This window comes from Talpa occidentalis, unplaced genomic scaffold (genome assembly GCF_014898055.3).
Source record: "Talpa occidentalis isolate TD23 unplaced genomic scaffold, MPIMG_talOcc4v2.1 talOcc4.15, whole genome shotgun sequence".
In the NCBI taxonomy this organism is placed as follows: domain Eukaryota; kingdom Metazoa; phylum Chordata; class Mammalia; order Eulipotyphla; family Talpidae; genus Talpa; species Talpa occidentalis.
In genome coordinates this window covers 57,800,523-57,808,288 of record NW_023601543.1, presented here as the reverse complement: position 1 = coordinate 57,808,288, position 7,766 = coordinate 57,800,523, and the positions used below count along the sequence as shown (strand labels likewise).

Genomic DNA, 7,766 nt, shown 5'->3' with positions numbered 1-7,766 from the left:
ACTGAGGACTCTGACTCCTCCTTTACCTGGTCTGCTGGATCATAGAAAACCTGCACCGTGTCCTTCCTGACCTTACACTCAGGAAACTTGCATAAAGAATTTTGATAAGATGATGGGGTACAAGAAAATAAATAGAGCAGATGGAAACAGATGAAAAGAAAACAATCCTCTTTCCAATAATGACAACAAACACAAAATACCTAAAATATGAACATAAAAAGAAAGTTGCTAGATGCAAATTAAGAAAAAAATAATTATTATTCTATAATATAAAACTTACATGGAAAGACAGACTCTATCTCTGGACAGGAATATAGCAAGATAAAAATATAACCACTTAAGTGATAACCCTATGGAAGAAATGAAGTTCCAAGCAGAATTTCAATTCTTTTCAACTTGGTAAGACAACACCAAACTCAATGTACAACTACAAACAGCCAAGAAAATTATGTAAAGGAATACTGAGAGGCACTTGGGTGGGCAGATATTAAAACTTACAATAAAACTAATGCAATCAAAAGAAATATAAATAGGCCAATAAAATGTAAGAAAAGGTCCAGAACTTGATCTTAGCAGATATGGGAGTAGATACGACACCAGTGATGTTTAATTGAAGGAATACAGGAAAGTTTATTATGTAAAAAGACCAGGGGAAAGAGAAGGATTGGACAAAGAATATAAAAATTCACAGAAGGAATCTAGATGCCCAATTAACTGATGTTAAAAAGCTGTCTCATGTTGGGCCTCCCCGGTGGCGCAGCGGTTGAGCGCTGGGTTGCGAAGCTCCCTGCGACTTCTGCGGCGCCGGTTCGATCCCCGGCTGCTCCCCGGCCACCGGAGGAGGGTCCCACATGGCGCGCTCCTGCCGCCTGCTGCTCCCCTCAGCAGTGTATTTCGTCAGTCTGCCTGCTCTGCTCCCGGCTCTGGCTCTGGTGGATTCTCTCACCCTCCCGCACTTCTGACTATACCCAGTGCTTGTATAAATAAATAAATAAAAATAAAATAAATCTTAAAAAAAAAAGCTGTCTCATGTCACTGATAGGTAGAAAAAATAAAACAGAACTAGATGTAATTAATTATTCAGCTCTCAAAATTATAAAAAAACAAAAAAGAACAAAATCTTCCAGTGCTGGAGAGGCTTTGGAGAAATGCTGGTGGGAATATTTCACATGCATACATACACATACATGGATTAAAAAAGTGTACATATATAACATCTTTGAGAATCATTTGGCAATATCTATTTTAAAAATACACACCTGCACCTCGTAAGGTTCAAATACAGCAAAAAACAGACACAAGCAAAGAGAAATGCATACATCACCACCTCACTGCTGTCTGCACAGCAAGTAGGCAAAAAAATAATTAGAGCAGGAATACAAGTTTTCAACAACACAATCAACAACTGCAGAATATATTCGTTTAAAGCAATATCTGGAACATTTGTGGGAAGATACAAAAGGCTACAACTTAGTCTCCACAGGTTTGAAGGAATGTTCACAACACAGATCACATTATCTGACCACGGAGAAATTATATTAGAAATAATTAACAGGAGGAACTTTTTATTGCAAATAGAAACACACTTCAAAATGACACAGGTGAAACAAAAAAATCATAGCTAAAATTTTAAAATACTTGGAAAGGAACAATAATAATATGATGCAATGGATCCCGAGTCTTAGATGCAAGTGAGTGGTCTTAATGCTTAAACTAGAAAAAGGAAGGTTGATTGATAATTACCTGGGCATCCAATATAAAAGCCTCTATCACTGAATCCATAGAAACCCATCCCCGACATATACTCCTTGCATCACTCATTCCATAGTACCTCCATGTCCAGCCCCTTCAAACTCACCATGGGGTGATTTTGAAAAATCAACTTGGTGCAGTGCCGCTCAGGCGCCAACCCAAAAGCTCCTGAACCCCTTCGCTTTTAAGTTCTGACCTCTACCACTACGGAGTCTGCTGAGGCCTGGGGTGAGGGGTGCTGATGTACATGCTCGAACGCGTCTGCAAAGCAGTGTCTGCAATCAACAGGGAGCAGTCTCCGTGTGTGCCTGTGTTTCCTTACTTTTGGCAACTTTGTTGGGCCTGGATTATGGCTACACCTGAGTGGTGCGGCTTCATGGGGGCTGCCATCTTGGAGGTGTGTCCATATTATAGGGTGGAAGAAGCTGTTGCCTGCTGCTTCACCCATTCAGAATTGTGGGGCTGCCTTGGAAGAGGAGCCTGCCTCTCTTTGGGTAGACTTCCTGGCGGACAGGGGTTTTTACAGTTAGTCTCTGGAGTTCTCTTCTAGAGAAGTTGAGAGACCGCTAGGGGCATGGCATAACAGGGAGTGGAGCTATTATTAACGAGAAGAGGAAAAGCAAGAATCTGTGAGGTATCACGGGGGGAGAGGAGAGAAATGTCAGGATGGAACCCTCCCCTGGGCAATACTGTGGAGTGTTCTAGAAGGGATGCGGTGGGTGTGGGGTATACTCTTTCCCTGGAGATACAGAGAAAAAAGAGGGAAGGGAAGTCAAGGTGATACCTCCTAGTCCCACCGTGTCTTTGTGTTGGAGTGAACCTAAGTGTGTCCCTACTTTGAACCAGCCTCTATACCAGCCACGCCAATGATAGGCGTCAGTGAACTGTTTTCAATTGATGTGGTCAATGATTGTTTTTTGTCTAATGTGCCTGTAAAAGCATCTTTTAGGATGTTTTATTATTCATAAATAATTAATAAAGTAAAATCTAAGTAATAATTACTCAAGTGCAGCATTACCACAAAAGAAAAGCATTCTTAGATGTTAGAGATTTATGCTGAAGTATGGGTGAAAAAATCTGAAGTGTGGTATTGCCTTTAAAACACTCAACCAAGAGGGCCTCCCCCGTGGCTCAGTGGGCTAAGCGCAGAGCCGTGAAGCTGTCTGCAGCCTCTGCAGTGCGGATTCAATCCCCAGCCCGCCAGGGAGATACTCACATGGCGTGGCAGACCTCTCCTGTTTCGACCGCTGCTCCCCTCAGCAGTATGTTCGCTCTGTCTGCCTGTCGTGCTCCCCACTCTGTCTCTGGTGAATCCTCTCACCCTCCCGCGCCTCTCACCTGTATCCCAGTTCTTGTATAAAAATAAATAAATCTTTAAAAAAATTTTAAAAATAAAATAACCAAGAGGGATGTGAGTATTGAAGGGGAGTGATGGATTCAGTATACAATTTGTTCTATTTTGGTACATATGTAAAAAGTTAATTATGAAAAAAATTTCTTATAAAATGAAAGGAAATGGATGGAAATATTCACAAGCAGCTCTTCCTGCCCTTTTATGTCGATGCAAGCATCTTCTTTTCCCTTTTATTGTATAATAAACCTGTCTTTTTGGATATAAAGAAAGAGAAACAGGGCTTCCCTGGTGGTGCAGCGGTTGAGCGCTGGGTTGCGAAGCTGCCCGCAGCCTGTGCAGCACCGGTTCCATCCCCAGTCACCAGGCGAGGGTCTTACAGGGCACACAGACCTCTCCTGCCGCCCGCTGCTCCCCTCAGCAGTGTACTTCGGTCCGTCTGCCTGCTCTGCTCCCCGCTCTGGCTCTGGTGAATTCTCTCGCCCTCCCGCGCTTCTGACTGTAGCCAGTGCTTGTGTAAATACATAAATAAATAAATCTTTAAAAAAAAGAAAGAGAAACATTCACAGGTAATAATATTTACATTAGACAAAATAGATACCTTTAAAAAAAATTTGGGTGGTGCTGGTACCAACGATCACCAGCTGCCCAAATACCAAAAAAATTATGCTTCTGCACACAGAGCAATCAAGCTGCCCTAACTGTGCCACTCACCACAGAAGCCCCCATCCCTTTTTAAAAAAAAATATATTTCAAAGCAAAGAATTTTGAGATAAACAGAGATTCTTAATTTAAAAGCATGCAGACACCAAGATAAGCATTTATGTGTGTGTATGTTTTTGAAATATACAAAACAAAAACTGATACAACACAGAAATTTTTGCAAAGATTTAATTACAATGCAAGAATAACATCTCACAGAAACTGACAAATCCAGTAGATTAACTGTGCAAGTTACAAAGACTGGAATAATATAATTAAGAAACTGGATGGCTTATTTGATCTTTATTTTGTATTCAGCAAAGAATGTACTTGTTTTATACATAAATCAAACATTCCTAAAAATTCTCCTCTTACTAGATCACAAACTAAATACAGAATCTTCCAAAATGATACCACACAGGCCATATTCACAGACCACAATACAATAAAAAGTAGACATGAAACCAGAGTGTCTGAATATTAAAGACACTCACATATAATTAATACTTGGGTTAAGGAGGAAATTAAAATTGATTAACAACTACTTAGAACCATGAGAGTAAGAAAGCACTACACAAAGTCTCTATGGGATGGGTAAAGTGATATTCCTAACATCTATATCACAAAATACATTTATTAGTAAATGAGAAAGACTGAAAACAAATTATTTAAACTTTTAGAACAAACTGTAGGAGAAGAAAACAAAACAGCCACAAAAGAAGTAAGTTAAAGCAGAAATTAACAATATAATTAACAAATTATGTTGATCAGGAAAATGCATATTGAGACCACAGCGAGATATCAGCTTCTACCCTTCCATTTGGCAAAAATATAGCAGTTGGGCAAGACTAAATTTTGGGAAGGGTGGACTCACAAGATCCCTTAAACAATGTTGGTGTAAATTAATGAAGCCATTTTGCAAAACAAAAAACAAAAAAAAAACAGCTTGGCATTCCCTTCTACAATTGGGAATTCACATATCTCACTGTACAGTGACTTCATTCCTAGGAATATCCCTAAAACTCTTGCCCTTCTGCCCCAGAAATCATGCAAAAGGACACTCATGAAAGCCTGTTCACAACATAAAAACCTGGAAACAAATCAGATGCCTGCCAAAGTCAAAATAAACAAACTACAGTGATACCCAATGCCATGAGGAATACTAAGTAGAAAAATATCCAAGCTACAAATGATTATGTACAGTATGGTACAGTCATCCCAGCATTTTATTGTGAACGTTTCCAGATATAAAAAAAAAAAAAAGTTGAGAGAATTTTTTTTTTTGGTGGGTGGTGAGGCCAACAGTGAGTGAAGCTGAGCACAGGGGTCTCTGAACTCTCACCCTGGGCGTCACCCTGCGAGAGAGGTCAGGAGGGGCTGCAGAGTGGCTAAGAAGAAGCTGAAGCTCAGCAATTCGGTATTGCCCTCGAAGGTGAAGAATGTGGTGGCTGAGTCAGTGAGCATTGCCCAGATTCAGGAGGACACTGGCCAGCTGCTGGCGGTGAGCTCAGCTACCACGTCAAGGGGATTACGTTGGATGCCTTGAAATTCATGTACACAGGGAAGCGGCAGGCGCTTCCCACCCGTGATCCTGGCTACGTGCTGAAGTTACACCATGTCGATCTGCTCTATAGCTTCCACTCCCCGGAGTTTATTTCCAGGAACTTTACTTCTACTAAGGGAAGGAGGTTGATCTGAGCGACCTCTCCCCAGGATGTGCCTGGATGTCTCCTCAAATATGATATCTCCTCACTGGTTAAGCAATGATGGCTGCCAGCCTGCTCGGAGAACCCACCCTCAGTGCCTAAAGAGCAGGAGTCAGCTGAGGCTACAGAAACCTGAAGTCACCAAAGTCAGGCCAGGAGGACAGATTCTTGAAAGGCAAAGTTCAAGGGGCTGTGCCCTCTGATAGCAAATGGAAAGAGAAGGTGCCACTCCTGCTGGAGGCGGCCCCTTTGCAACTGAAGCCCCGAAGTATCCATGGGTTTTCTGTGGAGCAGCAACTGAACTGCAAAGCAATCACTGAGGCCTTTGTGGGGTCCGTGAGGTCAAGAGACGAAAGTGAGGCAGAGCACTGCGATGGACTCCAAACTCTATCAGGCGCTACAGCTCTACAGCACCTTCATCGTGGTGGTGGCGGAGGGGCCAGCCACGTGAGTGTGGCGCAGAGCAACCTGGCCCTGCTGAAGGACCATGACGGTGCTGAAGTACGACCCTACGCTGTATCTAGAAAAATATGTGCAGAAGCTGATTCCAGCTGTGATGACCTGCATTGTGAGCAGAAAGCTCTGCCTGCGGCCAGATGTGGACAATCACTGAGTGTCCAGGACAATCACTCCTAGACTCAGTGGTCTGCCTGGTGGCCCAGCTCTGCAAGCATTTCAGCACCAGCACTAACAACATCTGGGCCAGGACCTTCACCAACAGACTCCGTGGACGATGTCTTATGGCTCTATTGCTACCTGGCAGAGCTGGGACACCGCATGATTAAAACTTATTCTGCCATGACCTCAGCAGGAGGGGAAGCGGATCCACTGTGTGCTGGATGGCCCAGTGTGAGCAACAAGAGCTGATTGACTGCACAAGAGCTGATCACGTGCAGAGTCTCCTCTTGAGACACTGTGCCCTCGCCCTGGCAAAGCTGTACACACTGCCTGATAATTGGGTTGCTCATCAGGCAGAATTTGGGCCCCTTGGGCCCCTCCTCTGTGCCTGTGTGGTCAAGGCCTGTGCCCAGGCTGCTGTGCAGGCTCAGTAGGTCAACAGGACCACGCTGACCATCACTCAACCCTGGACCATGCTGACCATCTTGCAGGCCTCTCAGCCTGACCTTCTGACTCCTTGCCTGTTGTAGGTCCCTGCCTCCACTGTGCTGCCCATCCAGGCACTGGTGTCTGCAGGAGCTGCTGCCCCGCCTCAGTCTTCCTCTCCTCCAACCAAGTTCATGGCAATGCCAGCCCCTTCCAGTGTCTCATCCAGCCTGTAGATCCTGTCCCTCAGCACCTAGGCCCCCACTCAGGCTCCTCACCACCTCTGCTGTCGTGACTACGGTCCCCAGCAGGCAGCCCACTGTCAAACTGGCCTCCCCTGCTACACTACAGCCACACCCTCTAACGCTGCTTACAGAGTACTGTGGCCTCTCCTCCCCCAAATAGGGAGGGCTATGGAGGGCCCACCTCCCACCTTTTTCCTACCTTTCCCCAGTCCTCAGCATCTTCCCCTTTTGGGGGTGGTGCCCTCTGTGGGGGAAAACTGGAATCTGGGGATAGCTCCCTCCAGCTCCAAGGACTCCAAAAGCTGAAAACTCCCAGGCCCCTGGATCTGACTTTCCTCAGCCTGTGCCTTGATGCTGTCATACATTTGCTGGCATTCTCTCTCCCACTCTGGGTGGAAGGAAATAGTAGTGTTTGCTTCCCCCACGTTACTTGCCTTTAAGATATTGTGCAGTGGCCATTCTGCCATCAACGAGGTAGTTACCGGGGAATACACCACCAACATTCACAAACACATCCACGGAGCGGGCTTCAAGAAGCGTGCTCCTCGAGCACTAAAAGAGATGGAAAATTTGCAACGAGGGAAACAGGCGCTCCAGATGTGTGCATTAACACTGGGCTCCACAAAGCTGTCTGGGCCAAAGGAATAAGGGATGTCTCTCCCCATGTCCCTATGCAGTTGTCCAAGAAACTTTATGGGGATGAAGAGTCACCAAACAAGCTGTGTACATTGGTTACCTAAGTACCTGTCGCAACTTCCAAAAATCTACAGTCAGTGTGGATGAGCATTAACCACTGAATATCAAATAAAGTTATAAAACTTAAAAAAAGATATTGTGCAGTGAATTCCTCAGAATAAAAGTTTGATTTGTAAAAAAAAAATAATGTAAGCATGCACAAAACACATTTATTATAGTTGTTTTATCTTCTATCCATTTATGCATCCTTCCTTCCACTTATCAACTCAT

General features: G+C 44.2%; 1 pseudogene; it reads left to right on the top strand.

Annotated features, from left to right (window-relative positions):
- The first annotated feature begins 2,128 nt into the window (after positions 1-2,128).
- LOC119245679 (transcription initiation factor TFIID subunit 6-like) lies at positions 2,129-7,448 on the top strand (annotated as a pseudogene).
- Positions 7,449-7,766: the final 318 nt, after the last annotated feature.